Genomic DNA, 27,023 nt, shown 5'->3' with positions numbered 1-27,023 from the left:
AGAAAATTAGCACAAGAAAGATTAGAAATTTTACCATATTTTGGCTCTTCATCTTCCCATACTAGCTCAATGTCATCATCCTCACTTTCCATCTCTACCTCCTTTTGATTTTCCAATTCGAAAATTGGAACTTCTTCAAGCACCGGTGCATAACAATNAGTTTAACAACTGCCTGTACCGACCTAGCATTGTAGCAGTCATTAGTAGAATTTGATTTCCGGTGGATACTTCAAAGTAACGAGTGTTAGTGTCCCTAGCACTGTTTCCATTTGCCGGGGCTTTCCCTCTTTGGAGCCTTTGAGCAAGCTGTTGTGCAAGGTCATATGGCGAAGACATCTTTCCTATAACATAGGTAACCAAAGCAACACAGGGAAAAACACTTGCCAATCTTAAATATTGATTATGAACAATATTGCACATATCTAAAGAAAAATCATAAGAATTCAATGCATGCAACCATCATTTTGATATCCATCAACAATTCTATCCTATACATGCAAGAACTAGCTCATACCATTCCATACTCATTTCATAGTCAAAAGGTCAACATATGGTCAACTTCATCTTCTACCTCTAGACTAGCCCAAAGTTGAAAAATGGAAGCAACATGAAAGTTAAAATTGGACCAACTAACTAGTAGAATATAGCAATGTAGTGCCTATAGAGTAGGAAAGTTGCAAACTTTACCCACCATGCTCACTATATCAACAAGGATCTCATCATGACAAGAGAATACCCAAATCAAGCAATTTCAAGATCTAGTCACAAAGAGATGTTAAAACATGAAATTTCTAGTCTATAGAAGCAATGTAGGCTCAATACAAGTCTATCAAGTCATCTCATAACAATATATCTCAAGAAAAATGTCATACAAGAAAAACCCATGGAGATGTTCTTCAAAAATAGAACAAGTTCTTCACTAAATAAGTAAATAGCAAAGAAGAGTATGTTCATACCTTAGAAATGACTTAGAATCTTTGAGAAAAGTTGAGAGATTTGGAAGGAAATGCTTAGAAAGTGTATATTTTCAGCTTGGAAGAGTTCTTGCTCGTGGTGGGGAAGAAATGAAGCAAGGAAAGGGTTTTAAACCACTTCGCGCGAAAATCCGCGAAAAGTCTGGTGCCCGTCCACGCACGCTACCACATGTGGTGATAGGCGTGGGAGCTCTCTAGTTTATTCCCACGCCTGCTCACACCCGTGTGAGCGGCGTGGTGGCTCTCTGGAAGTTTTCCACGCCTAGCTACACGCGTGGTGGTGGCATGGAGGCGTGCTGTGCAAAGCTTACCTCGGTTTCCCCCTTTCTCCTTTGCTAGTGATGATGTTTGTCAATTGATTGCGGGCAACTTATAACTCTCGGGTGTTTAATCTGTACTTGTTAGCTCAACCGAGATTATAGAAACATTATTGAAATAAAACTAAGTAAAACATACTACATAAACCAAGAGAATTTTAAAGAAAAAGTAGGATAACATTGGGACTGCCTCCCAAGTGCGCCATGGTTTTACGTCTCCTGGCCAGACATGGTGTGGCCTATCCTTCAAGGCACACAGACTTTGGGACCCGACCAAGCGTCCCGTGAACCTTAGCTTCAAGGAATGTCCCAAGGTGGGAAACATACTTGAATACCCACAAGAATAAAGGAAAAACAACATGCAAGGTTGGATGAATGTTAACATTAAACACTCTCCTCAACTCTTTTAAGATGGTGTCTGCTTCCTTTCCTTTATCCTCTCTTTCTCCCCTAAAGATTTTCTCGTTTGTTTCAAACCATATCTCCTCACTCCCTTCCTCAATCTCGAGTGTGGTCAACTCTCTCCACTCAACTCTTTTCATAAGATCAAACGTGAAAGACCTATCATTTCCCACCATCTCTTCCTCACACTCCTTTTCTTCATCACTCCACTCTATTGGGTTAGAAAAATCACTCACACTCTCACACGAATAGAATGAAACATCATCCCTTTCACTCACCAACTCACTCTCACCCAAGACAAAGGATTCATCTTCTAAAAAGTTAAAGCAATCATAATCATATTTAAACAAAAGAGAACCCTTACAATCATTAATCAATATATCAAAATTTTTTATGGAATCATCCTCCCGAAATTTAAAGCAATCTTAATCACATGTAATGGAAATATTAATGCAAAGGGAGTCATCCACACAAGTGTCAAGGGTGTTTGCAATAAGAGCACAAGGGTTGTCAAGAAAATTAGCACAAGAAAGATTAGAAATTTTACCATATTTTGGCTCTTCATCTTCCCATACTAGCTCAATGTCATCATCCTCACTTTCCATCTCTACCTCCTTTTGATTTTCCAATTCGAAAATTGGAACTTCTTCAAGCACCGGTGCATAACAATCCATTTTCTCTTCAACATTCTCCTCTTCCCTAGCATTTTGCGCGTTTTCGTCCTCTTGTATAATCCTTGGATGGGATTCCAAAGTGGGGATGTCATCTATGATAGTGGAGTTAGCTCTGGACTCCATCATAGATAGCATCTTCGTTTCAACTTCTTCTAATGGAAGTCCTTCTTTCCGGAGGGTAGCGAGATAGTCCTTTAGTTCGCTCTTGATTTCGGCTTTTAGTTTAGCCGTATCCTTCTTGGCCATCCTAGTGAATTCGTCAATTTTTGCTTTTAGAATCTTGGCCATCCTAGTGAATTCGTCAATTTTTGCTTTTAGAATTTCAATTTCATTAGTGAATTCGTCAATTTTTGCTTTTAGAATTTCAATTTCATCGGTGGCCGGTGGGATATAATCACAAGGATCTATATGGGTATTATATGGGAAAAACGGTAGTGCTTCAAAGGAATGAGTAGTGTTGTTTTCTTGGTGAATTTGTGATGGATGTGGGTAGTAGGTGTTTAGGTGGGAATTTGACTCGTGAGTATAGCTTGGGTCGAGTTGCTTCATTATTTGCACAAGCTTACTCGCTATGTTTTGGGATATTTCTTTGGAGCTTAATGAGTCAATTTCTTGGAAATTGGGTGATTGTGAAGGGTAATTTTCTTGAAAAGGTGGAGGTGGTGTTTCATAAAGTTGTAGGTGATGATTGGGTGTATGAATTGGATAGGGATATGGAGGTGGTAATTGGTGATGTGGTAATTGGTGTTTCATAAGTGGTGGTAATTGGTGATGTGGAAATGGATAAGAGTATGGAGGTGGAGGGTAAGCATATGTGGAATGGGGGTAATAGGGATATGGTTGAGGTTGAGGACTTGCATAGGATTGTCCTCCATGATGTGGGTAACCATGGGGATTCATTTTAGCACTTATTGGCAAGCTTCAAGAGGTTTGCTTAAGGAGAATTTCCTGCACAATAGCTTAGCCAACAACAAATAATTTTTGCAACTAAAACTAGTTGCAAGTGAGCACGAGATATTCAATATAATAGAAGCTCACTTCTTCAAGCAAAATAACAAAATTAAGAAAACGAAATAAACAAAAAGAAAGCAATTCAATAACTCTTAAAATTCTACTTCTAAGATGTCAACACTATTCGAAACCGTTTGCCATCCCCGACTACGGCGCCATTTTGACAATGAATGTTTGTATGGGGTGAGTGGGTATGTTAAGTTGTAGTGGTAAAACGAAGAGTCAAGACTCCCCGAGTGTCGTGTCTCTCAAGGATGACGAATGGGAATCGAATGGGTGTGTTAGCATTTAAGAGGTTGAAGGAAAAGAGTTACGGGAATGGCTAGGAGTTGGATTCATTGGTAAGAGGGTAAGGTTGATAAAAGGTTGTGTAAAGTAAAGAAAAGTAAAGTGGAGATTGGGGCTTTAGGCTTTTCCATGTGGTTTATCGTTGGTTGGTCTTGTGAATGCAAGTTGTGGAATAGACTAGGGAGTTCATGGTACACTACCAAGTGGCGTCACACTTTGGACTCCCACATCCTCATTCGGTTGGGGCATTTCATCGAACACTTTGTCTACCACTCCTCTCGGATCTTGTCCTTTCGGATTAAGAGCGGAGATGTGGGTGAGTGAGACTCGTGGGTGGCCGCTATCGCGCGCACACTCACTTCCTTTGGGTTTGCTACCTAATGTGGCCACAAAAGGCACAAAGCTTAAAGAACATCATCCACACAAGTTCAACATCCAACAAGCAAGCAATTCACAAATTAAAGCAATAATATTAAACATCCACATAGATCTACCATGGGGCCACCAATCCCCTATCTAATCTACTCTAGCATACTAAGAAACAAGAAAAGGAAAAGGAAATTCAAAGAAACAAGTATTGAATTAGAAATTGAAGAGAATGGTTACCACCCCTTGAAAAAGGGGATCTTACAACCTTGATCTTGAATCCCAATCTTCCTTCTTGCCCTTGATCTATTCTAACTATGAATGGAAGGAATTTTCCCCCAAGAGGGGAGAAAACCCTTTAGATCTAACTATCCTATTCTATCAATTTTCTGATCTATCTTCCTCTCCTTCCTCCTCTTTAGGTTTAGGGCAAAAGGGATTTATATATGTGACAAAGAAAAGGAACAAATTTCTCAAAATAGCCCTTGGCCCGACCACGCTTGCTCACACGCGTGTGAGTGGCGTGGTGGCTCTCTGGAATAATTCCACGCCCAACCACACGCGTGTGAGGCTGCGTGGGGCGCTACTACATTTCGGCTTGTTTGTCTTTTGCTCTATTTTAGCTTCAAATCCCTTTCCAACCTGTGAAATACTTCAAAACTCTTTCTGCAAATGTTGTTAGAAGAAATTGATCGCATTTGAGCTGAAATGCATGCAATTGTTGTAATTGGATGTCAAAACGATGCGCTTTTAATTTAATAAAGACCCCTTATTAGTGCTATCCTTGGCGCTTATCAGCGACCTTGGAAATTAGAAGGGAAGTCAACAATGCGAGAGAGTCTATTTCATTCACTCTTTTCGGCAACCACTACTGTATGTCTGTTAACACTTTGGATGTTACACTCGGTTTTCATGATGCAGTGAGCGTGTCCATGCCATATTTCAGAGATTTCAAGGAAGATTTCGATACAGACGAAGTTGCTAGACGATATTGGAGGAGCATCACAAACAATGCCCCATACAACTCTTCAAACATGAAGGCAAAACTCATCACCCGGAATGCTCTGAAGGCTATCAGATTAGCCTTTTTATAAATCTCTCAGGCAGAACCACAAATCGCAACAAGGTATACAAGCAGGATCTATTCTACATGTGGTGCATGGAGAATGATGTTCGCATCAACATGGGCGTTCAAGCTAAAAAGTGGCTCCAGACCCAGCAAAAGCCTAAGGTTTAGACTGTGTTTATTGGACCTTTCGTTACTAAATTGTGCATTGGGTTGGGCCTACTGAACCGGTTGATGGGGGAGAGATCCGATGGTTGTACAATCTCTTTTTCCGTGAGTGAGTTCTTTGCCGCAGAACTAAAGCTTGGAGGTGTTGATGCACCTGATCTAGAGGCTTCTGATGATGATGATGAGGACGAGGAAGAGAATGAGGAGGAGGATGCTGCACAGGAGCAAGGCCCTATTCCAATGGATTGGGCCACGACACAGAATTTTCATAGACAGCTCCATGAGGAACAAATGAACTATTGGCGTGAAGAGCATACTTGGCAAGAAGGCCGCTTCACATCCATCTCCGCGAGACAGGATGTCCNTGATTCTGAGTTCCTTGACTTTCGTTACTATGGTTGCTAGCCCCATCTGAACATTAGGATCCCTATGCGCGGGGTTCCGACTTTTATTTCCTTTATTTCTTTACTTTGCTTTACTTATCTTTATTGCTTTATGTTATTTAATTTCCAACTGCATTACTTTTCTGCATTTCTATTCGAATAATTCTACTTATTTTTATGCTTTATTATCTAAGTTTTTGTTATTTTTATTGCTTTTATATTTCTATCAGCTTATAATAATTGAATAGTGCTCCGAAAACCCCTTTTGTATGTTATGTCTCCATTTCTTATAGAGCATCTATAACGGGAGCAGGCTTATGCTGGAAGCTAAAGTGTGGAAAGAGGGATGCATACTTGGTTTATCCTTTTATCCCTTTTCTAATTTCAAGCCTCGTTTTGATCTTTAAAGTGTGGAAATATTTTTTTTATAGCTTTGTGTATGAGTATATTAGAGCTTACCATGATTAATAGGATCGTTTGATGCATACCCTATATCCCAGAGCAATTTCCAAAGTGTGGAAAGGGATTTTTATTTGTCTATCCTTAGAATCCCTGTTTCGTTCCTTTACCCTGTGCATATGGAAACATCGAGGACGATGTTTATTCTAAAGTGTGGAAAGGACGCACTTTGTGCTTTACATATCTACATGCTTAGTATAAGAAGTTGAAGCTCTTGGGAATGATAAGCGGGTGCATTTGCAGTTTTAAAAAGAGAGTTATTATTTGTGTTATCTAGGGAGAATTTTGACTGGATGCCCAAAAATTTTTACTCTCGAAATATCTTTGAGGAAGTTACTTTTCGCACCCATGAGAGTGTTTAGAGCCAAATAAGTTTATATTTTTGCCTGCTTGCATGATGTTAACCTCTTATTTACGTAGGACCTTAGTCAAGGATCTCTCGAAGTGGGAGTGTGCACTCTTTAATTTTAGAAAGATAAAACTAGCGAGACCCGGAATTGAACTAACCTTGGTAAGGCATGGGGCAAAAGGTGAGCCTAATGGTGAGCTTAATGAGAAAACAAAACCCTTGAACATTAAATAGAAAAAGCCATGAGGGGTTGACACGAGGAGAAGTCGAAAAGGCAAAAGGCCAATCACCAAAGAGTTTAAAAATTGGGGAAAGCCAATTCGTTGGGTTGTGTCCAAACCATAGTCTTCGGTAAGCAAAAAGCTTTATTTGGAGTCGGTTGTTCACATAAAAAGATCCCAAGAATTGAGAAAATAGAGCTGAGGTGAGCCGCTTCGCTAGGATTCGAGTAACCCATTGCACTGACCTTCGAAAAAGCATGGAGTTCCATGTGAAGTCGGATGGCTCGATGACGTTATCCTAGGAAGTGAGAAGAAAGAGGGACCGCGCTAAGCCAAAAGCGGTGAGTGGTTGTAACCCCTCACTAATTCCAATAAGCTGCGATCATGCGTGTCGGTCACGAACCGTAAAATTTTTAGGAACTTGTGTTCGGACCCGTTTGTCCTAGGAAATGGATTATTAGGCACTATATTATTATTCTTGAGTTTCCTATTTAATTAAGTTGGTCCATAGCAGCGAAAATTTATTGTGATCGTAGCATCGCTAAATTTCGCGGTGTACCGAACCTAGCCCAATTTTGAGGTCTAGACTTGAATAAATTTGTGCTTTCGAAAATTATTGGATTTAGATTATTTTCTACCAAGAATTCATCTATTTTAACCCTTACCAGTCCAATTGAAGATATTTTTCTTGAGGAACCATAAGACTTTGACAAGTGTCACAATTTTATCCACATCTTCCTCATTCTTATCTTATAAGGGATGATCCAATGTGACTTAGTCTTCAAGACTCCTCATTCTTATCACATAAGGGAAAATATAAAAGCTTTGTTCCCATTTATTTTTCCCCATTTCCCTTCAAAATTGCCGAAAAGAGAGAAAGGGTGAGAGAGTGTGTGATTCTTCATCTTCCTCCACCATTAAAACCTTGCTTCCATAGCCAAATTTCTTCACAACTCTCAAGATTATTCGGTAAGATTTCGATTTTTATTCGGTAGAAAGGTTTGCATTCCTTCCTAGAGCTTGAATCTAAGCTTAGTTTCTTAAAATATTGTGTTATGGTGTTGATTTTGATCATAGGATTTAAGGTGAATTTGGGGAAAAGATCCAAGAGTTGTTCCTACGGTGTTAGTAAACCTTCTTGAGGTAAGGAATCCCTTTATTTGGTTGAGGTTATTTGAAACTAGGTAATTGATAGCTAGCTTATGAATTGTTGTTGATTGGTGTACATGAAACCTATGTGTTATGTGCAATAGGGAAATTATGTATTTATGTATAAATATATATATATATATATGTCGTGAATATATATATATGGTGTATGTGTGTGTGACGTAATATATATATATATGTATAGTGTATGTGTGTGTGTGACGTGAAACATATATATATATATTATGTGTGTGGTGTGATATATATATATATATTACGTATGTGTGGGTGTGTGGTGTGATTATTGACTTGTAATAAAGTATAAGAGTGGAAAATTGGGGTGTTACAGTGGTCCATGCCCCTACCCTCATTTACATTTACGTTGGGCTTTGGCGTATAAGGATGGAAAGTTGATTAGCTAGTGCACATCGTTTCCACTAGTGGAATTGGCTAGAGGCCCTATTTAAATAGGAGGTGAACCAAAACTTTGGAAATGCATGCTTGCGTATGGTGCGAGAAGTGTGATCCCTTGTTTTATTTGTTTATCTACGAAAGGTTTTTATTTCCCGAAAATATTTCTTGAGTTGCTGACATCTGACCAAAATCCTTTGTAGATAACACAAATGATTTCCCCCGTTTCAACAGTCTTAGGCACCCATCATTTTGACTTGCCAAAAGCTTTGTTTTGCATGAGAGAGTATCTCGGAGACTTATATGCTTAGAGAGTCAAAAGTCTTGCTTGAGGACAAGCAAGAAACAAAGTGTGGAAAATTTGATAAGACTCCGAGATACCCTTATTTCAGGCACATTTTAGGGTGTTTTATCACGTCTATAGCATTCTTACTTGGTAAATTATGTGCAAAAATGCTTGAAAATCACTAACTGATGCACGGAAGCTACTTTTAGCTTAAAAGAAGTAAAACAGGAGCCCCGGGAGCAAATAGGACCAAAAGTTGAGCTTAAAGAGAAAACCAAGCAAGAGCGGAGCCCCGGAGGACCAAACTGGAAGGCCACACGCGTGTGAGCAAGCGTGAAAACTTTCCAGAAGCCTCCCACGCACGCTCACACGCGTGTGAGAGGCATGGAGACGGTGATGCGCGAATTTCAGCTAGGATTGTCATTTCAGAGACTATTTAAACCCCTTTGATGAATTTTCAGAGAAGGAGTCCAGAAATTTAGTTTTCCTTTTCTTAGTTTTTCCTTTGGAGAACTTTCTCCATTTTTCTTAGCTTTTTAGATTAGATCAATCTCCATTGTAGAAGACAACAAGCTTGGATTGAAGATCTTCTTCTCTCTAGGTGATCTCTATTTCATTTCTATAATTTTAGCTATCTTATTCTTGGATTAAATTAGCTTTTGCTTGCATTTCATATTATGAGTAGCTAATTTAGTCTAAGGATTTGGATTGTGTGATTGAATATTGTTTGTGTGATGATCTTATCTCTATATTTTGGATCTATGAGTTTGTGTTGATGGATTATCTATTCTTATCTTTTGATTGTTGTTTTGATGAGATCTTGTTTGAATTTTGCCAATCTAGATGATTGATTGAGCTCTTGACTCTTTCATGTCTTTGATTAGAGTTAGGATTTGAAGTTTGACACAATCAAAGTTCCTATGGACTTCTTAAGAATAGTAGGATAGTGTGTAGCTTAAGTGTTTAATAAAATTCCTCTTAGAACTTTGGATGCTTGAAGGCACTCCTAAGTCAAAGAATCGTTAGTACACAAAGGTGGAAAAGGACTAAGACAACACACTCTTGAATAGACAATATCCTAGCAATCCTAATCCATGACCTTAGACACTCCACTATGCAATATTCATGAACACTATCCAATCCCTACCCCTTTTACATATTCACAAAATCACTTTTACTTTACTACTCTCTTGCACTCAAACCAACCAATGAACTACTCTCATTCACAAATCACCCTTCACCACACTCGAGTCCTATGCATGATCCAATCAAGTAAACTCCCGAACGTTTGGCACACCTCCATGTCCCTCCTTCGAGACCGACACTCGGGGAGTCACAGACTTTCCGTTTTATCATACAAATATCTTTTGACACTCCAACCCTACGCAAAAACTAGCAATGTCAAAATGGCGCCGTTGCCGGGGAGGGCAATATGTTGTCATATGTTTTTGTTTACTTTGATTGCATGAATGCTAGATTTGAGAAATGTTAATCCATTCCACTTAATTTCGTTTTGTTTTTACTTGTTTTTGCTACTAACCCAATTGACTACTTCTAGTCAATTGTGGAAATTTTCGTTTCATTGATAATTTTACTAGGTGAATGCACACGAGAGTAAAAGGAAATCAAGGTTTACTACCCTACATTCCTGAAATTAATCGAGCAACTAGAAGGAAAAATACCCAAGGATCACTAATGGCTTCATCAAGCGCAACAAGAAATCCATAAGGAAGAGGCACAACAGTACCAAATCCACCCCCAGTTCCAATTAATCCACAAGTACCGATTAACCATGAAGAACCAATCATTGAAGAACCACAAGCTAATAGAGCAAACAATCTTTTCATAGGATTTGACTAGTGTGTAATTATATTCCAATTGATAACATCAATCCAATCTTAAATTCTAACAGGGCAGGGTCAAAGTTTGTTGAAGAAGAAAAACAACTAGGCAACACAAATTGTACGAACCTTGAAGAGCAGAATAACTAACTCCCTAGCAGTCCCTCGCCTTTACATTGTACATCAGAAAATAAAAAAGGCTAAGGCAAATGCATTTAAGCAGAATAACCACACAGATCAAAGTACTATTGGTCAAGCAATGAATGAACTACAAGAAACTTTGATGCCAAATACTGAATAGTGATGTTTTCACTCATAAAATTATATTCGCTTTTCACAATATATTACCCTTTTTTGAGATTAGTCTGGCTACCATAAGGAAAACCAATGCATTGTATGTAATTGCAATGGCCTGCTCTAGGAAGCAAAAAGTTAATTCCTAGAAATAAGAAAGAAAATAATGCTTCTGTGCTTTGATTTATAAATATATTAAAGAACGAAGAACCAAAACGTTGAAAATTGATAGAAAATATTTTCCCGTCACTAACTAAAAACTTGTAGATCACAAATTAAATTTCTCGCCACTAATTTGAAATTATTCAAGCTTATATATTACATGAATTGGAGATGCGAGGCATCAATCCCCGTACCTCTCGCATGCTAAGCAAGCGCTCTACCATCTAAGCTACATCCCCACACTAAAAAATTAGATAAATATATGTGTTTATACGGGCATGTGTTAAACAAGGTAATTGATTTGACTCAATCTTTTAATTGGATTTGACTGGTGTGCAATTACATTCCAATTGATAACATCAATCCAATCTTAAATTATAACAGGCCAGGGTTAGAGTTTGTTGAAGAAGAAAAACAACTAGGCAATTCAAATTGTACGAACCTTGAAGAGCCTCATTATATAAGAGAATTGACTACCTAGCAGCCCTCGCCTTTACATTCTACATCAGAAAATAAAGATGGCTAAGGCAAATGCATTTAAGCAGAATAACCACACAGATCGAAGTACTATTGGTCAAGCAATGAATGAACTACAAGAAACTTTGATGCCAAATACTGAATAGTGATGTTTTCACTCACAAAGTTATATTCGCTTTGCACAATATATTACCCTTTCTTGAGATAACTACGACTACCATAAGGAAAACCAATGCATTGTATGTAATTGCAATGGCCTGCTCTAGGAAGCAAAAAGTTAATTCCTAGAAATAAGAAAGAAAATAATGCTTCTGTGCTTTGATTTATAAATATATTAAAGAACGAAGAACCAGATCACAAATTAAATTTCTCGCCACTAATTTGAAATTATTCAAGCTTGTATATTACAGGAATTGGAGATGCGAGGTATCAATCCCCGTACCTCTCGCATGCTAAGCGAGCGCTCTACCATCTAAGCTACATCCCCACACTAAAAAATTAGATAAATATATGTGTTTATAAGGGCATGTGTTAAACAAGGTAATTGATTTGACTCAATCTTTTAATTGGATTTGACTGGTGTGCAATTACATTCCAATTGATAACATCAATCCAATCTTCAATTATAACAGGCCAGGGTTAGAGTTTGTTGAAGAAGAAAAACAACTAGGCAATTCAAACTGTACGAACCTTGAAAAGCCTCATTATAAAAGAGAAGTGACTACCTAGCAGCCCTCGCATTTACATTCTACATCAGAAAATAAAGATGGCTAAGGCAAATGCATTTAAGCAGAATAACCACACAGATCGAAGTACTATTGGTCAAGCAATGAATGAACTACAAGAAACTTTGATGCCAAATACTGAATAGTGATGTTTTCACTCACAAAATTATATTCGCTTTGCACAATATATTACCCTTTCTTGAGATAAGTACAACTACCAATAAGAAAAGCAATGCATTGTATGTAATTGCAATGGCCTACTCTATGAAGCAAAAAGTTAATTCCTAGAAATAAGAAAGAAAATAATGCTTGTGTGCTTTGATTTATAAATATATTAAAGAACGAACAACAAAAATGTTGAAAATTGATAGAAAATATTTTCCCGTCACTAACTAAAAACTTGTAGATCACAAATTAAATTTCTAACCACTAATTTGAAATTACTCAAGCTTGTATATTACAGGAATTAGAGATGCAGGGTATCGATCCCCGTACCTCTCGCATGCTAAGCAAGCGCTCTACCATCTGAGCTACATCCCCACACTAAAAATTTAGATAAATATATGTGTTTATAAGGGCATGTGTTAAACAAGGTAATTGATTTGACTCAATCTTTTAATTGGACTTGACTGGTGTGCAATTACATTCCAATTGATAACATCAATCCAATCTTAAATTATAACAGGCCAGGGTTAGAGTTTGTTGAAGAAGAAAAACAACTAGGCAATTCAAATTGTACGAACCTTGAAGAGCCTCATTATATAAGAGAATTGACTACCTAGCAGCCCTCGCCTTTACATTCTACATCAGAAAATAAAGATGGCTAAGGCAAATGCATTTAAGCAGAATAACCACACAGATCGAAGTACTATTGGTCAAGCAATGAATGAACTACAAGAGACTTTGATGCCAAATACTGAATAGTGATGTTTTCACTCACAAAGTTATATTCGCTTTGCACAATATATTACCCTTTATTGAGATAAGTATGACTACCAATAAGAAAAGCAATGCATTGTATGTAATTGCAATGGCCTGCTCTAGGAAGCAAAAAGTTAATTCCTAGAAATAAGAAAGAAAATAATGCTTCTGTGCTTTGATTTATAAATATATTAAAGAACGTAGAACCAAAACGTTGAAAATTGATAGAAAATATTTTCCCGTCACTAACTAAAAACTTGTAGATCACAAATTAAATTTCTAACCACTAATTTGAAATTACTCAAGCTTGTATATTACAGGAATTAGAGATGCAGGGTATCGATCCCCGTACCTCTCGCATGCTAAGCAAGCGCTCTACCATCTGAGCTACATCCCCACACTAAAAATTTAGATAAATATATGTATTTATAAGGGCATGTGTTAAACAAGGTATTTGATTTGACTCAATCTTTTAATTGGACTTGACTGGTGTGGAATTACATTCCAATTGATAACATCAATCCAATCTTAAATTATAACAGGTCAGGGTCAGAGTTTGTTGAAGAAGAAAAACAACTAGGCAATTCAAATTGTACGAACCTTGAAGAGCCTCATTATATAAGAGAATTGACTACCTAGCAGCCCTCGCCTTTACATTCTACATCAGAAAATAAAGATGGCTAAGGCAAATGCATTTAAGCAGAATAACCACACAGATCGAAGTACTATTGGTCAAGCAATGAATGAACTACAAGAAACTTTGATGGCAAATACTGACTGGTGATGTTTTCACTAACAAAATTATATTCGCTTTGCACAATATATCACCCTTTCTTGAGATAACTACGACTACCATTAAGAAAAGCAATGCATTGTATGTAATTGCAATGGCCTGCTCTAGGAAGCAAAAAGTTAATTCCTATAAATAAGAAAGAAAATAATGCTTCTGTGTGCTTTGATTTATAAATATATTAAAGAACGAAGAACCAAAACGTTGAAAATTGATAGAAAATATTTTCCCGTCACTAACTAAAAACTTGTAGATCACAAATTAAATTTCTAACCACTAATTTGAAATTACTCAAGCTTGTATATTACAGGAATTGGAGATGTAGGGTATTAATCCCCGTACCTCTCGCATGCTAAGCAAGCGCTATACCATCTGAGCTACATCCCCACACTAAAAATTTAGATAAATATATGTATTTATAAGGGCATGTGTTAAACAAGGTAATTGATTTGACTCAATCTTTTAATTGTATTTGACTGGTATGCAATTACATTCCAATTGATAACGTCAATCCAATCTTAAATTATAACAGGTCAGGGTCAGAGTTTGTTGAAGAAGAAAAACAACTAGGCAATTCAAATTGTACGAACCTTGAAGAGCCTCATTATATAAGAGAATTGACTACCTAGCAGCCCTCGCCTTTACTTTCTACATCAGAAAATAAAGATGGCTAAGGCAAATGCATTTAAGCAGAATAACCACACAGATCGAAGTACTATTGGTCAAGCAATGAATGAACTACAAGAAACTTTGATGGCAAATACTGACTGGTGATGTTTTCACTAACAAAATTATATTCGCTTTGCACAATATATTACCCTTTCTTGAGATAACTACGACTACCATTAAGAAAAGCAATGCATTGTATGTAATTGCAATGGCCTGCTCTAGGAAGCAAAAAGTTAATTCCTGGAAATAAGAAAGAAAATAATGCTTCTGTGCTTTGATTTATAAATATATTAAAGAACGAAGAACCAAAACGTTGAAAATTGATAGAAAATATTTTCCCGTCACTAACTAAAAACTTGTAGATCACAAATTAAATTTCTCGCCACTAAATTGAAATTACTCAAGCTTGTATATTACAGGAATTGGAGATGCGGGGTATCGATCCCCGTACCTCTCACATGCTAAGCGAGCGCTCTACCATCTGAACTACATCCCCGCACTAAAAAATAAGATAAATATATGTATTTATAAGGGCATGTGTTAAAGAAGGTAATTGATTAGACTCAATCTTTTAATTGGACTTGACTGGTGTGCAATTACATTCAATTGATAACATTAATCCAATCTTAAATTATAACAGGCCAGGGTCAGAGTTTGTTGAAGAAGAAAAGCAACTAGGCAATTCAAATTGTACGAACCTTGAAGAGCCTCAATATATAAGAGAATTGACTACCTAGCAGCCCTCGCCTTAACATTCTACATCAGAAAATAAAGATGGCTAAGGCAAATGTATTTAAGCAGAATAACCACACAGATTGAAGTACTATTGGTCAAGCAATGAATGAACTACAAGAAACTTTGATGCCAAATACTGAATAGTGATGTTTTCACTCACAAAATTATATTCGCTTTGCACAATATATTACCCTTTCTTGAGATAACTACGACTACCATTAAGAAAAGCAATGCGTTGTATGTAATTGCAATGGCCTGCTCTACTAGGAAGCAAAAAGTTTATTCCTAGAAATAAGAAAGAAAATAATGCTTCTGTGCTTTGATTTATAAATATATTAAAGAACGAAGAACCAAAACGTTGAAAATTGATAGAAAATATTTTCCCGTCACTAACTAAAAACTTGTAGATCACAAATTAAATTTCTCGCCACTAAATTGAAATTATTCAAGCTTGTATATTACAGGAATTGGAGATGCGGGGTATCGATCCCCGTACCTCTCGCATGCTAAGCGAGCGCTCTACCATCTGAACTACATCCCCGCACTAAAAAATAAGATAAATATATGTATTTATAAGGGCATGTGTTAAACAAGGTAATTGATTAGACTCAATCTTTTAATTGGACTTGACTGGTGTGCAATTACATTCAATTGATAACATTAATCCAATCTTAAATTATAACAGGCCAGGGTTAGAGTTTGTTGAAGAAGAAAAGCAACTAGGCAATTCAAATTGTACGAACCTTGAAGAGCCTCAATATATAAGAGAATTGACTACCTAGCAGCCCTCGCCTTAACATTCTACATCAGAAAATAAAGATGGCTAAGGCAAATGTATTTAAGCAGAATAACCACACAGATTGAAGTACTATTGGTCAAGCAATGAATGAACTACAAGAAACTTTGATGCCAAATACTGAATAGTGATGGTTTCACTCATAAAATTATATTCGCTTTTCACAATATATTACCCTTTTTTGAGATTAGTCTGGCTACCATAAGGAAACCAATGCATTGTATGTAATTGCAATGGCCTGCTCTAGGAAGCAAAAAGTTAATTCCTAGAAATAAGAAAGAAAATAATGCTTCTGTGCTTTGATTTATAAATATATTAAAGAACGAAGAACCAGATCACAAATTAAATTTCTCGCCACTAATTTGAAATTATTCAAGCTTGTATATTACAGGAATTGGAGATGCGAGGTATCAATCCCCGTACCTCTCGCATGCTAAGCGAGCGCTCTACCATCTGAACTACATCCCCGCACTAAAAAATAAGATAAATATATGTATTTATAAGGGCATGTGTTAAACAAGGTAATTGATTAGACTCAATCTTTTAATTGGACTTGACTGGTGTGCAATTACATTCAATTGATAACATTAATCCAATCTTAAATTATAACAGGCCAGGGTCAGAGTTTGTTGAAGAAGAAAAGCAACTAGGCAATTCAAATTGTACGACCCTTGAAGAGCCTCAATATATAAGAGAATTGACTACCTAGCAGCCCTCGCCTTTACATTCTACGTCAGAAAATAAAGATGGCTAAGGCAAATGCATTTAAGCAGAATACCCACACAGATCGAAGTACTATTGGTCAAGCAATGAATGAACTACAAGAAACTTTGATGCCAAATACTGAATAGTGATGGTTTCACTCATAAAATTATATTCGCTTTTCACAATATATTACCCTTTTTTGAGATTAGTCTGGCTACCATAAGGAAACCAATGCATTGTATGTAATTGCAATAGCCTGCTCTAGGAAGCAAAAAGTTAATTCCTAGAAATAAGAAAGAAAATAATGCTTCTGTGCTTTGATTTATAAATATATTAAAGAACGAAGAACCAAAACGTTGAAAATTGATAGAAAATATTTTCCCGTCACTAACTAAAAACTTGTAGATCAGAAATTAAATTTCTCGCCACTAAATTGAAATTACTCAAGCTTGTATATTACAGGAATTAGAGATGCGGGGTATCAATCCCCGTACCTCTCACATGCTAAGCGAGCGCTCTACCATCTGAACTACATCCCCGCACTAAAAAATAAGATAAATATATGTATTTATAAGGGCATGTGTTAAACAAGGTAATTGATTAGACTCAATCTTTTAATTGGACTTGACTGGTGTGCAATTACATTCAATTGATAACATTAATCCAATCTTAAATTATAACAGGCCAGGGTCAGAGTTTGTTGAAGAAGAAAAGCAACTAGGCAATTCAAATTGTACGACCCTTGAAGAGCCTCAATATATAAGAGAATTGACTACCTAGCAGCCCTCGCCTTTACATTCTACGTCAGAAAATAAAGATGGCTAAGGCAAATGCATTTAAGCAGAATACCCACACAGATCGAAGTACTATTGGTCAAGCAATGAATGAACTACAAGAAACTTTGATGCCAAATACTGAATAGTGATGGTTTCACTCATAAAATTATATTCGCTTTTCACAATATATTACCCTTTTTTGAGATTAGTCTGGCTACCATAAGGAAACCAATGCATTGTATGTAATTGCAATAGCCTGCTCTAGGAAGCAAAAAGTTAATTCCTAGAAATAAGAAAGAAAATAATGCTTCTGTGCTTTGATTTATAAATATATTAAAGAACGAAGAACCAAAACGTTGAAAATTGATAGAAAATATTTTCCCGTCACTAACTAAAAACTTGTAGATCAGAAATTAAATTTCTCGCCACTAAATTGAAATTACTCAAGCTTGTATATTACAGGAATTAGAGATGCGGGGTATCAATCCCCGTACCTCTCGCATGCTAAGCGAGCGCTCTACCATCTGAACTACATCCCCACACTAAAAAATAAGATAAATATATGTATTTATAAGGGCATGTGTTAAACAAGGTAATTGATTTGACTCAATCTTTTAATTGGACTTGACTGGTGTGCAATTACATTCCAATTGATAACATCAATCCAATCTTAAATTATAACAGGCCAGGGTCAGAGTTTGTTGAAGAAGAAAAGCAACTAGGTAATTCAAATTGTACGAACCTTGAAGAGCCTCATTATATAAGAGAATTGACTACCTAGCAGCCCTCGCCTTTACATTCTACATCAGAAAATAAAGATGGCTAAGGCAAATGCATTTAAGCAGAATAACCACACAGATCGAAGTACTATTGGTCAAGCAATGAATGAACTACAAGAAACTTTGATGCCAAATACTGACTCGTGATGTTTTCACTAACAAAATTATATTCGCTTTGCACAATATATTACCCTTTCTTGAGATAACTACGACTACCATTAAGGAAAAGCAATGCATTGTATGTAATTGCAATGGCCTGCTCTAGGAAGCAAAAAGTTAATTCCTAGAAATAAGAAAGAAAATAATGCTTCTGTGCTTTGATTTATAAATATATTAAAGAACGAAGAACCAAAACGTTGAAAATTGATAGAAAATATTTTCCCGTCACTAACTAAAAACTTGTAGATCAGAAATTAAATTTCTCGCCACTAAATTGAAATTACTCAAGCTTGTATATTACAGGAATTAGAGATGCGGGGTATCGATCCCCGTACCTCTCGCAAGCTAAGCGAGCGCTCTACCATCTGAACTACATCCCCGCACTAAAAAATAAGATAAATATATGTATTTATAAGGGCATGTGTTAAACAAGGTAATTGATTAGACTCAATCTTTTAATTGGACTTGACTGGTGTGCAATTACATTCAATTGATAACATTAATCCAATCTTAAATTATAACAGGCCAGGGTCAGAGTTTGTTGAAGAAGAAAAGCAACTAGGCAATTCAAATTGTACGAACCTTGAAGAGCCTCAATATATAAGAGAATTGACTACCTAGCAGCCCTCGCCTTAACATTCTACATCAGAAAATAAAGATGGCTAAGGCAAATGTATTTAAGCAGAATAACCACACAGATTGAAGTACTATTGGTCAAGCAATGAATGAACTACAAGAAACTTTGATGCCAAATACTGACTCGTGATGTTTTCACTAACAAAATTATATTCGCTTTGCACAATATATTACCCTTTCTTGAGATAACTACGACTACCATTAAGGAAAACCAATGCATTGTATGTAATTGCAATGGCCTGCTCTAGGAAGCAAAAAGTTAATTCCTAGAAATAAGAAAGAAAATAATGCTTCTGTGCTTTGATTTATAAATATATTAAAGAACGAAGAACCAAAACGTTGAAAATTGATAGAAAATATTTTCCCGTCACTAACTAAAAACTTGTAGATCACAAATTAAATTTCTCGCCACTAATTTGAAATTATTCAAGCTTGTATATTACAGGAATTGGAGATGCGAGGTATCAATCCCCGTACCTCTCGCATGCTAAGCGAGCGCTCTACCATCTAAGCTACATCCCCACAGTAAAAAATTAGATAAATATATGTGTTTATACGGGCATGTGTTAAACAAGGTAATTGATTTGACTCAATCTTTTAATTGGATTTGACTGGTGTGCAATTACATTCCAATTGATAACATCAATCCAATCTTAAATTATAACACGCTAGGGTTAGAGTATATTGAAGAAGAAAAACAACTAGGCAATTCAAATTGTACGAACCTTGAAGAGCCTCATTATATAAGAGAATTGACTACCTAGCAGCCCTCGCCTTTACATTCTACATCAGAAAATAAAGATGGCTAAGGCAAATGCATTTAAGCAGAATAACCACACAGATCGAAGTACTATTGGTCAAGCAATGAATGAACTACAAGAAACTTTGATGCCAAATACTGAATAGTGATGTTTTCACTAACAAAATTATATTCGCTTTGCACAATATATTACCCTTTCTTGAGATAACTACGACTACCATTAAGAAAAGCAATGCATTGTATGTAATTGCAATGGCCTGCTCTAGGAAGCAAAAAGTTAATTCCTAGAAATAAGAAAGAAAATAATGCTTCTGTGCTTTGATTTATAAATATATTAAAGAACGAAGAACCAAAACGTTGAAAATTGATAGAAAATATTTTCCCGTCACTAACTAAAAACTTGTAGATCACAAATTAAATTTCTCGCCACTAAATTGAAATTATATTAAAGAACGAAGAACCAAAACGTTGAAAATTGATAGAAAATATTTTCCCGTCACTAACTAAAAACTTGTAGATCACAAATTAAATTTCTCGCCACTAAATTGAAATTATTCAAGCTTGTATATTACAGGAATTGGAGATGCGAGGTATCAATCCCCGTACCTCTCGCATGCTAAGCGAGCGCTCTACCATCTAAGCTACATCCCCACACTAAAAAATTAGATAAATATATGTGTTTATAAGGGCATGTGTTAAACAAGGTAATTGATTTGACTCAATCTTTTAATTGGATTTGACTGGTGTGCAATTACATTCCAATTGATAACATCAATCCAATCTTAAATTATAACAGGCCAGGGTCAGAGTTTGTTGAAGAAGAAAAACAACTAGGCAATTCAAATTGTACGAACCTTGAAGAGCCTCATTATATAAGAGAATTGACTACCTAGCAGCCCTCGCCTTTACATTCTACATCAGAAAATAAAGATGGCTAAGGCAAATGCATTTAAGCAGAATAACCACACAGATCGAAGTACTATTGGTCAAGCAATGAATGAACTACAAGAAACTTTGATGCCAAATACTGACTCGTGATGTTTTCACTAACAAAATTATATTCGCTTTGCACAATATATTACCCTTTCTTGAGATAACTACGACTACCATTAAGAAAAGCAATGCGTTGTATGTAATTGCAATGGCCTGCTCTAGGAAGCAAAAAGTTAATTCCTAGAAATAAGAAAGAAAATAATGCTTCTGTGCTTTGATTTATAAATATATTAAAGAACGAAGAACCAAAACGTTGAAAATTGATAGAAAATATTTTCCCGTCACTAACTAAAAACTTGTAGATCACAAATTAAATTTCTCGCCACTAATTTGAAATTATTCAAGCTTGTATATTACAGGAATTGGAGATGCGGGGTATCGATCCCCGTACCTCTCGCATGCTAAGCGAGCGCTCTACCATCTGAGCTACATCCCCGCACTAAAAAATAAGATAAATATATGTATTTATAAGGGCATGTGTTAAACAAGGTAATTGATTTGACTCAATCTTTTAATTGGACTTGACTGGTGTGCAATTACATTCCAATTGATAACATCAATCCAATCTTAAATTATAACAGGCCAGGGTCAGAGTTTGTTGAAGAAGAAAAACAACTAGGCAATTCAAATTGTACGAACCTTGAAGAGCCTCATTATATAAGAGAATTGACTACCTAGCAGCCCTCGCCTTTACATTCTACATCAGAAAATAAAGATGGCTAAGGCAAATGCATTTAAGCAGAATAACCACACAGATCGAAGTACTATTGGTCAAGCAATGAATGAACTACAAGAAACTTTGATGCCAAATACTGAATAGTGATGTTTTCACTCACAAAGTTATATTCGCTTTGCACAATATATTACCCTTTCTTGAGATAACTACGACTACCATTAAGAAAAGCAATGCATTGTATGTAATTGCAATGGCCTGCTCTAGGAAGCAAAAAGTTAATTCCTAGAAATAAGAAAGAAAATAATGCTTCTGTGCTTTGATTTATAAATATATTAAAGAACGAAGAACCAAAACGTTGAAAATTGATAGAAAATATTTTCCCGTCACTAACTAAAAACTTGTAGATCACAAATTAAATTTCTCGCCACTAATTTGAAATTATTCAAGCTTGTATATTACAGGAATTGGAGATGCGAGGTATCAATCCCCGTACCTCTCGCATGCTAAGCGAGCGCTCTACCATCTAAGCTACATCCCCACACTAAAAAATTAGATAAATATATGTGTTTATACGGGCATGTGTTAAACAAGGTAATTGATTTGACTCAATCTTTTAATTGGATTTGACTGGTGTGCAATTACATTCCAATTGATAACATCAATCCAATCTTAAATTATAACAGGCCAGGGTCAGAGTTTGTTGAAGAAGAAAAACAACTAGGCAATTCAAATTGTACGAACCTTGAAGAGCCTCATTATATAAGAGAATTGACTACCTAGCAGCCCTCGCCTTTACATTCTACATCAGAAAATAAAGATGGCTAAGGCAAATGCATTTAAGCAGAATAACCACACAGATCGAAGTACTATTGGTCAAGCAATGAATGAACTACAAGAAACTTTGATGCCAAATACTGAATAGTGATGTTTTCACTCACAAAGTTATATTCGCTTTGCACAATATATTACCCTTTCTTGAGATAACTACGACTACCATTAAGAAAAGCAATGCATTGTATGTAATTGCAATGGCCTGCTCTAGGAAGCAAAAAGTTAATTCCTAGAAATAAGAAAGAAAATAATGCTTCTGTGCTTTGATTTATAAATATATTAAAGAACGAAGAACCAAAACGTTGAAAATTGATAGAAAATATTTTCCCGTCACTAACTAAAAACTTGTAGATCACAAATTAAATTTCTCGCCACTAATTTGAAATTATTCAAGCTTGTATATTACAGGAATTGGAGATGCGAGGTATCAATCCCCGTACCTCTCGCATGCTAAGCGAGCGCTCTACCATCTAAGCTACATCCCCACACTAAAAAATTAGATAAATATATGTGTTTATACGGGCATGTGTTAAACAAGGTAATTGATTTGACTCAATCTTTTAATTGGATTTGACTGGTGTGCAATTACATTCCAATTGATAACATCAATCCAATCTTAAATTATAACAGGCCAGGGTCAGAGTTTGTTGAAGAAGAAAAACAACTAGGCAATTCAAATTGTACGAACCTTGAAGAGCCTCATTATATAAGAGAATTGACTACCTAGCAGCCCTCGCCTTTACATTCTACATCAGAAAATAAAGATGGCTAAGGCAAATGCATTTAAGCAGAATAACCACACAGATCGAAGTACTATTGGTCAAGCAATGAATGAACTACAAGAAACTTTGATGCCAAATACTGAATAGTGATGTTTTCACTCACAAAGTTATATTCGCTTTGCACAATATATTACCCTTTCTTGAGATAACTACGACTACCATTAAGAAAAGCAATGCATTGTATGTAATTGCAATGGCCTGCTCTAGGAAGCAAAAAGTTAATTCCTAGAAATAAGAAAGAAAATAATGCTTCTGTGCTTTGATTTATAAATATATTAAAGAACGAAGAACCAAAACGTTGAAAATTGATAGAAAATATTTTCCCGTCACTAACTAAAAACTTGTAGATCACAAATTAAATTTCTCGCCACTAATTTGAAATTATTCAAGCTTGTATATTACAGGAATTGGAGATGCGAGGTATCAATCCCCGTACCTCTCGCATGCTAAGCGAGCGCTCTACCATCTAAGCTACATCCCCACACTAAAAAATTAGATAAATATATGTGTTTATACGGGCATGTGTTAAACAAGGTAATTGATTTGACTCAATCTTTTAATTGGATTTGACTGGTGTGCAATTACATTCCAATTGATAACATCAATCCAATCTTAAATTATAACAGGCCAGGGTCAGAGTTTGTTGAAGAAGAAAAACAACTAGGCAATTCAAATTGTACGAACCTTGAAGAGCCTCATTATATAAGAGAATTGACTACCTAGCAGCCCTCGCCTTTACATTCTACATCAGAAAATAAAGATGGCTAAGGCAAATGCATTTAAGCAGAATAACCACACAGATCGAAGTACTATTGGTCAAGCAATGAATGAACTACAAGAAACTTTGATGCCAAATACTGAATAGTGATGTTTTCACTCACAAAGTTATATTCGCTTTGCACAATATATTACCCTTTCTTGAGATAACTACGACTACCATTAAGAAAAGCAATGCATTGTATGTAATTGCAATGGCCTGCTCTAGGAAGCAAAAAGTTAATTCCTAGAAATAAGAAAGAAAATAATGCTTCTGTGCTTTGATTTATAAATATATTAAAGAACGAAGAACCAAAACGTTGAAAATTGATAGAAAATATTTTCCCGTCACTAACTAAAAACTTGTAGATCACAAATTAAATTTCTCGCCACTAATTTGAAATTATTCAAGCTTGTATATTACAGGAATTGGAGATGCGAGGTATCAATCCCCGTACCTCTCGCATGCTAAGCGAGCGCTCTACCATCTAAGCTACATCCCCACACTAAAAAATTAGATAAATATATGTGTTTATACGGGCATGTGTTAAACAAGGTAATTGATTTGACTCAATCTTTTAATTGGATTTGACTGGTGTGCAATTACATTCCAATTGATAACATCAATCCAATCTTAAATTATAACAGGCCAGGGTCAGAGTTTGTTGAAGAAGAAAAACAACTAGGCAATTCAAATTGTACGAACCTTGAAGAGCCTCATTATATAAGAGAATTGACTACCTAGCAGCCCTCGCCTTTACATTCTACATCAGAAAATAAAGATGGCTAAGGCAAATGCATTTAAGCAGAATAACCACACAGATCGAAGTACTATTGGTCAAGCAATGAATGAACTACAAGAAACTTTGATGCCAAATACTGAATAGTGATGTTTTCACTCACAAAGTTATATTCGCTTTGCACAATATATTACCCTTTCTTGAGATAACTACGACTACCATTAAGAAAAGCAATGCATTGTATGTAATTGCAATGGCCTGCTCTAGGAAGCAAAAAGTTAATTCCTAGAAATAAGAAAGAAAATAATGCTTCTGTGCTTTGATTTATAAATATATTAAAGAACGAAGAACCAAAACGTTGAAAATTGATAGAAAATATTTTCCCGTCACTAACTAAAAACTTGTAGATCACAAATTAAATTTCTCGCCACTAATTTGAAATTATTCAAGCTTGTATATTACAGGAATTGGAGATGCGAGGTATCAATCCCCGTACCTCTCGCATGCTAAGCGAGCGCTCTACCATCTAAGCTACATCCCCACACTAAAAAATTAGATAAATATATGTGTTTATACGGGCATGTGTTAAACAAGGTAATTGATTTGACTCAATCTTTTAATTGGATTTGACTGGTGTGCAATTACATTCCAATTGATAACATCAATCCAATCTTAAATTATAACAGGCCAGGGTCAGAGTTTGTTGAAGAAGAAAAACAACTAGGCAATTCAAATTGTACGAACCTTGAAGAGCCTCATTATATAAGAGAATTGACTACCTAGCAGCCCTCGCCTTTACATTCTACATCAGAAAATAAAGATGGCTAAGGCAAATGCATTTAAGCAGAATAACCACACAGATCGAAGTACTATTGGTCAAGCAATGAATGAACTACAAGAAACTTTGATGCCAAATACTGAATAGTGATGTTTTCACTAACAAAATTATATTCGCTTTGCACAATATATTACCCTTTCTTGAGATAACTACGACTACCATTAAGAAAAGCAATGCATTGTATGTAATTGCAATGGCCTGCTCTAGGAAGCAAAAAGTTAATTCCTAGAAATAAGAAAGAAAATAATGCTTCTGTGCTTTGATTTATAAATATATTAAAGAACGTAGAACCAAAACGTTGAAAATTGATAGATAATATTTTCCCGTCACTAACTAAAAACTTGTAGATCACAAATTAAATTTCTCGCCACTAATTTGAAATTATTCAAGCTTGTATATTACAGGAATTGGAGATGCGAGGTATCAATCCCCGTACCTCTCGCATGCTAAGCGAGCGCTCTACCATCTAAGCTACATCCCCACACTAAAAAATTAGATAAATATATGTGTTTATACGGGCATGTGTTAAACAAGGTAATTGATTTGACTCAATCTTTTAATTGGATTTGACTGGTGTGCAATTACATTCCAATTGATAACATCAATCCAATCTTAAATTATAACAGGCCAGGGTCAGAGTTTGTTGAAGAAGAAAAACAACTAGGCAATTCAAATTGTACGAACCTTGAAGAGCCTCATTATATAAGAGAATTGACTACCTAGCAGCCCTCGCCTTTACATTCTACATCAGAAAATAAAGATGGCTAAGGCAAATGCATTTAAGCAGAATAACCACACAGATCGAAGTACTATTGGTCAAGCAATGAATGAACTACAAGAAACTTTGATAACAAATACTGACTAGTGATATTTTCACTCACTAAGTTATATTCACTTTGCACAATATATTACCATTTCTTGAGATAACTACGACTACCATTAAGAAAAGCAATGCATTGTATGTAATTGCAATGGCCTGCTCTAGGAAGCAAAAAGTTAATTCCTAGAAATAAGAAAGAAAATAATGCTTCTGTGCTTTGATTTATAAATATATTAAAGAACGAAGAACCAAAACGTTGAAAATTGATAGAAAATATTTTCCCGTCACTAACTAAAAACTTGTAGATCACAAATTAAATTTCTCGCCACTAATTTGAAATTATTCAAGCTTGTATATTACAGGAATTGGAGATGCGGGGTATCGATCCCCGTACCTCTCGCATGCTAAGCGAGCGCTCTACCATCTGAGCTACATCCCCGCACTAAAAAATAAGATAAATATATGTATTTATAAGGGCATGTGTTAAACAAGGTAATTGATTTGACTCAATCTTTTAATTGGACTTGACTGGTGTGCAATTACATTCCAATTGATAACATCAATCCAATCTTAAATTATAACAGGCCAGGGTTAGAGTTTGTTGAAGAAGAAAAACAACTAGGCAATTCAAATTGTACGAACCTTGAAGAGCCTCATTATATAAGAGAATTGACTACCTAGCAGCCCTCGCCTTTACATTCTACATCAGAAAATAAAGATGGCTAAGGCAAATGCATTTAAGCAGAATAACCACACAGATCGAAGTACTATTGGTCAAGCAATGAATAGACTACAAGAAACTTTGATGGAAAATACTGACTAGTGATGTTTTCACTCA

General features: G+C 35.9%; 6 non-coding genes across 6 annotated transcripts; all 6 read right to left on the bottom strand.

The window, feature by feature from the left end:
• Positions 1–12,490: 12,490 nt before the first annotated feature.
• TRNAA-AGC lies at positions 12,491–12,563 on the bottom strand. Its single transcript has one exon. It is a non-coding gene; the product is annotated as a tRNA-Ala (tRNA).
• Positions 12,564–13,268: 705 nt separating this feature from the next.
• On the bottom strand, positions 13,269–13,341 carry TRNAA-AGC. The gene has a single exon. It is a non-coding gene; the product is annotated as a tRNA-Ala (tRNA).
• Positions 13,342–14,826: 1,485 nt separating this feature from the next.
• TRNAA-AGC lies at positions 14,827–14,899 on the bottom strand. The gene has a single exon. It is a non-coding gene; the product is annotated as a tRNA-Ala (tRNA).
• A 707-nt stretch (positions 14,900–15,606) lies between these two features.
• TRNAA-AGC lies at positions 15,607–15,679 on the bottom strand. Its single transcript has one exon. It is a non-coding gene; the product is annotated as a tRNA-Ala (tRNA).
• A 5,426-nt stretch (positions 15,680–21,105) lies between these two features.
• Positions 21,106–21,178, bottom strand: TRNAA-AGC. The gene has a single exon. It is a non-coding gene; the product is annotated as a tRNA-Ala (tRNA).
• A 5,373-nt stretch (positions 21,179–26,551) lies between these two features.
• On the bottom strand, positions 26,552–26,624 carry TRNAA-AGC. The gene has a single exon. It is a non-coding gene; the product is annotated as a tRNA-Ala (tRNA).
• Between the last annotated feature and the right edge of the window lie 399 nt (positions 26,625–27,023).

Source organism: Ipomoea triloba, chromosome 13 (assembly GCF_003576645.1).
Source record: "Ipomoea triloba cultivar NCNSP0323 chromosome 13, ASM357664v1".
NCBI lineage: Eukaryota > Viridiplantae > Streptophyta > Magnoliopsida > Solanales > Convolvulaceae > Ipomoea > Ipomoea triloba.
Note: the sequence above shows the minus strand (reverse complement) of the source record. Positions and strands in the feature narration are given on the sequence as shown.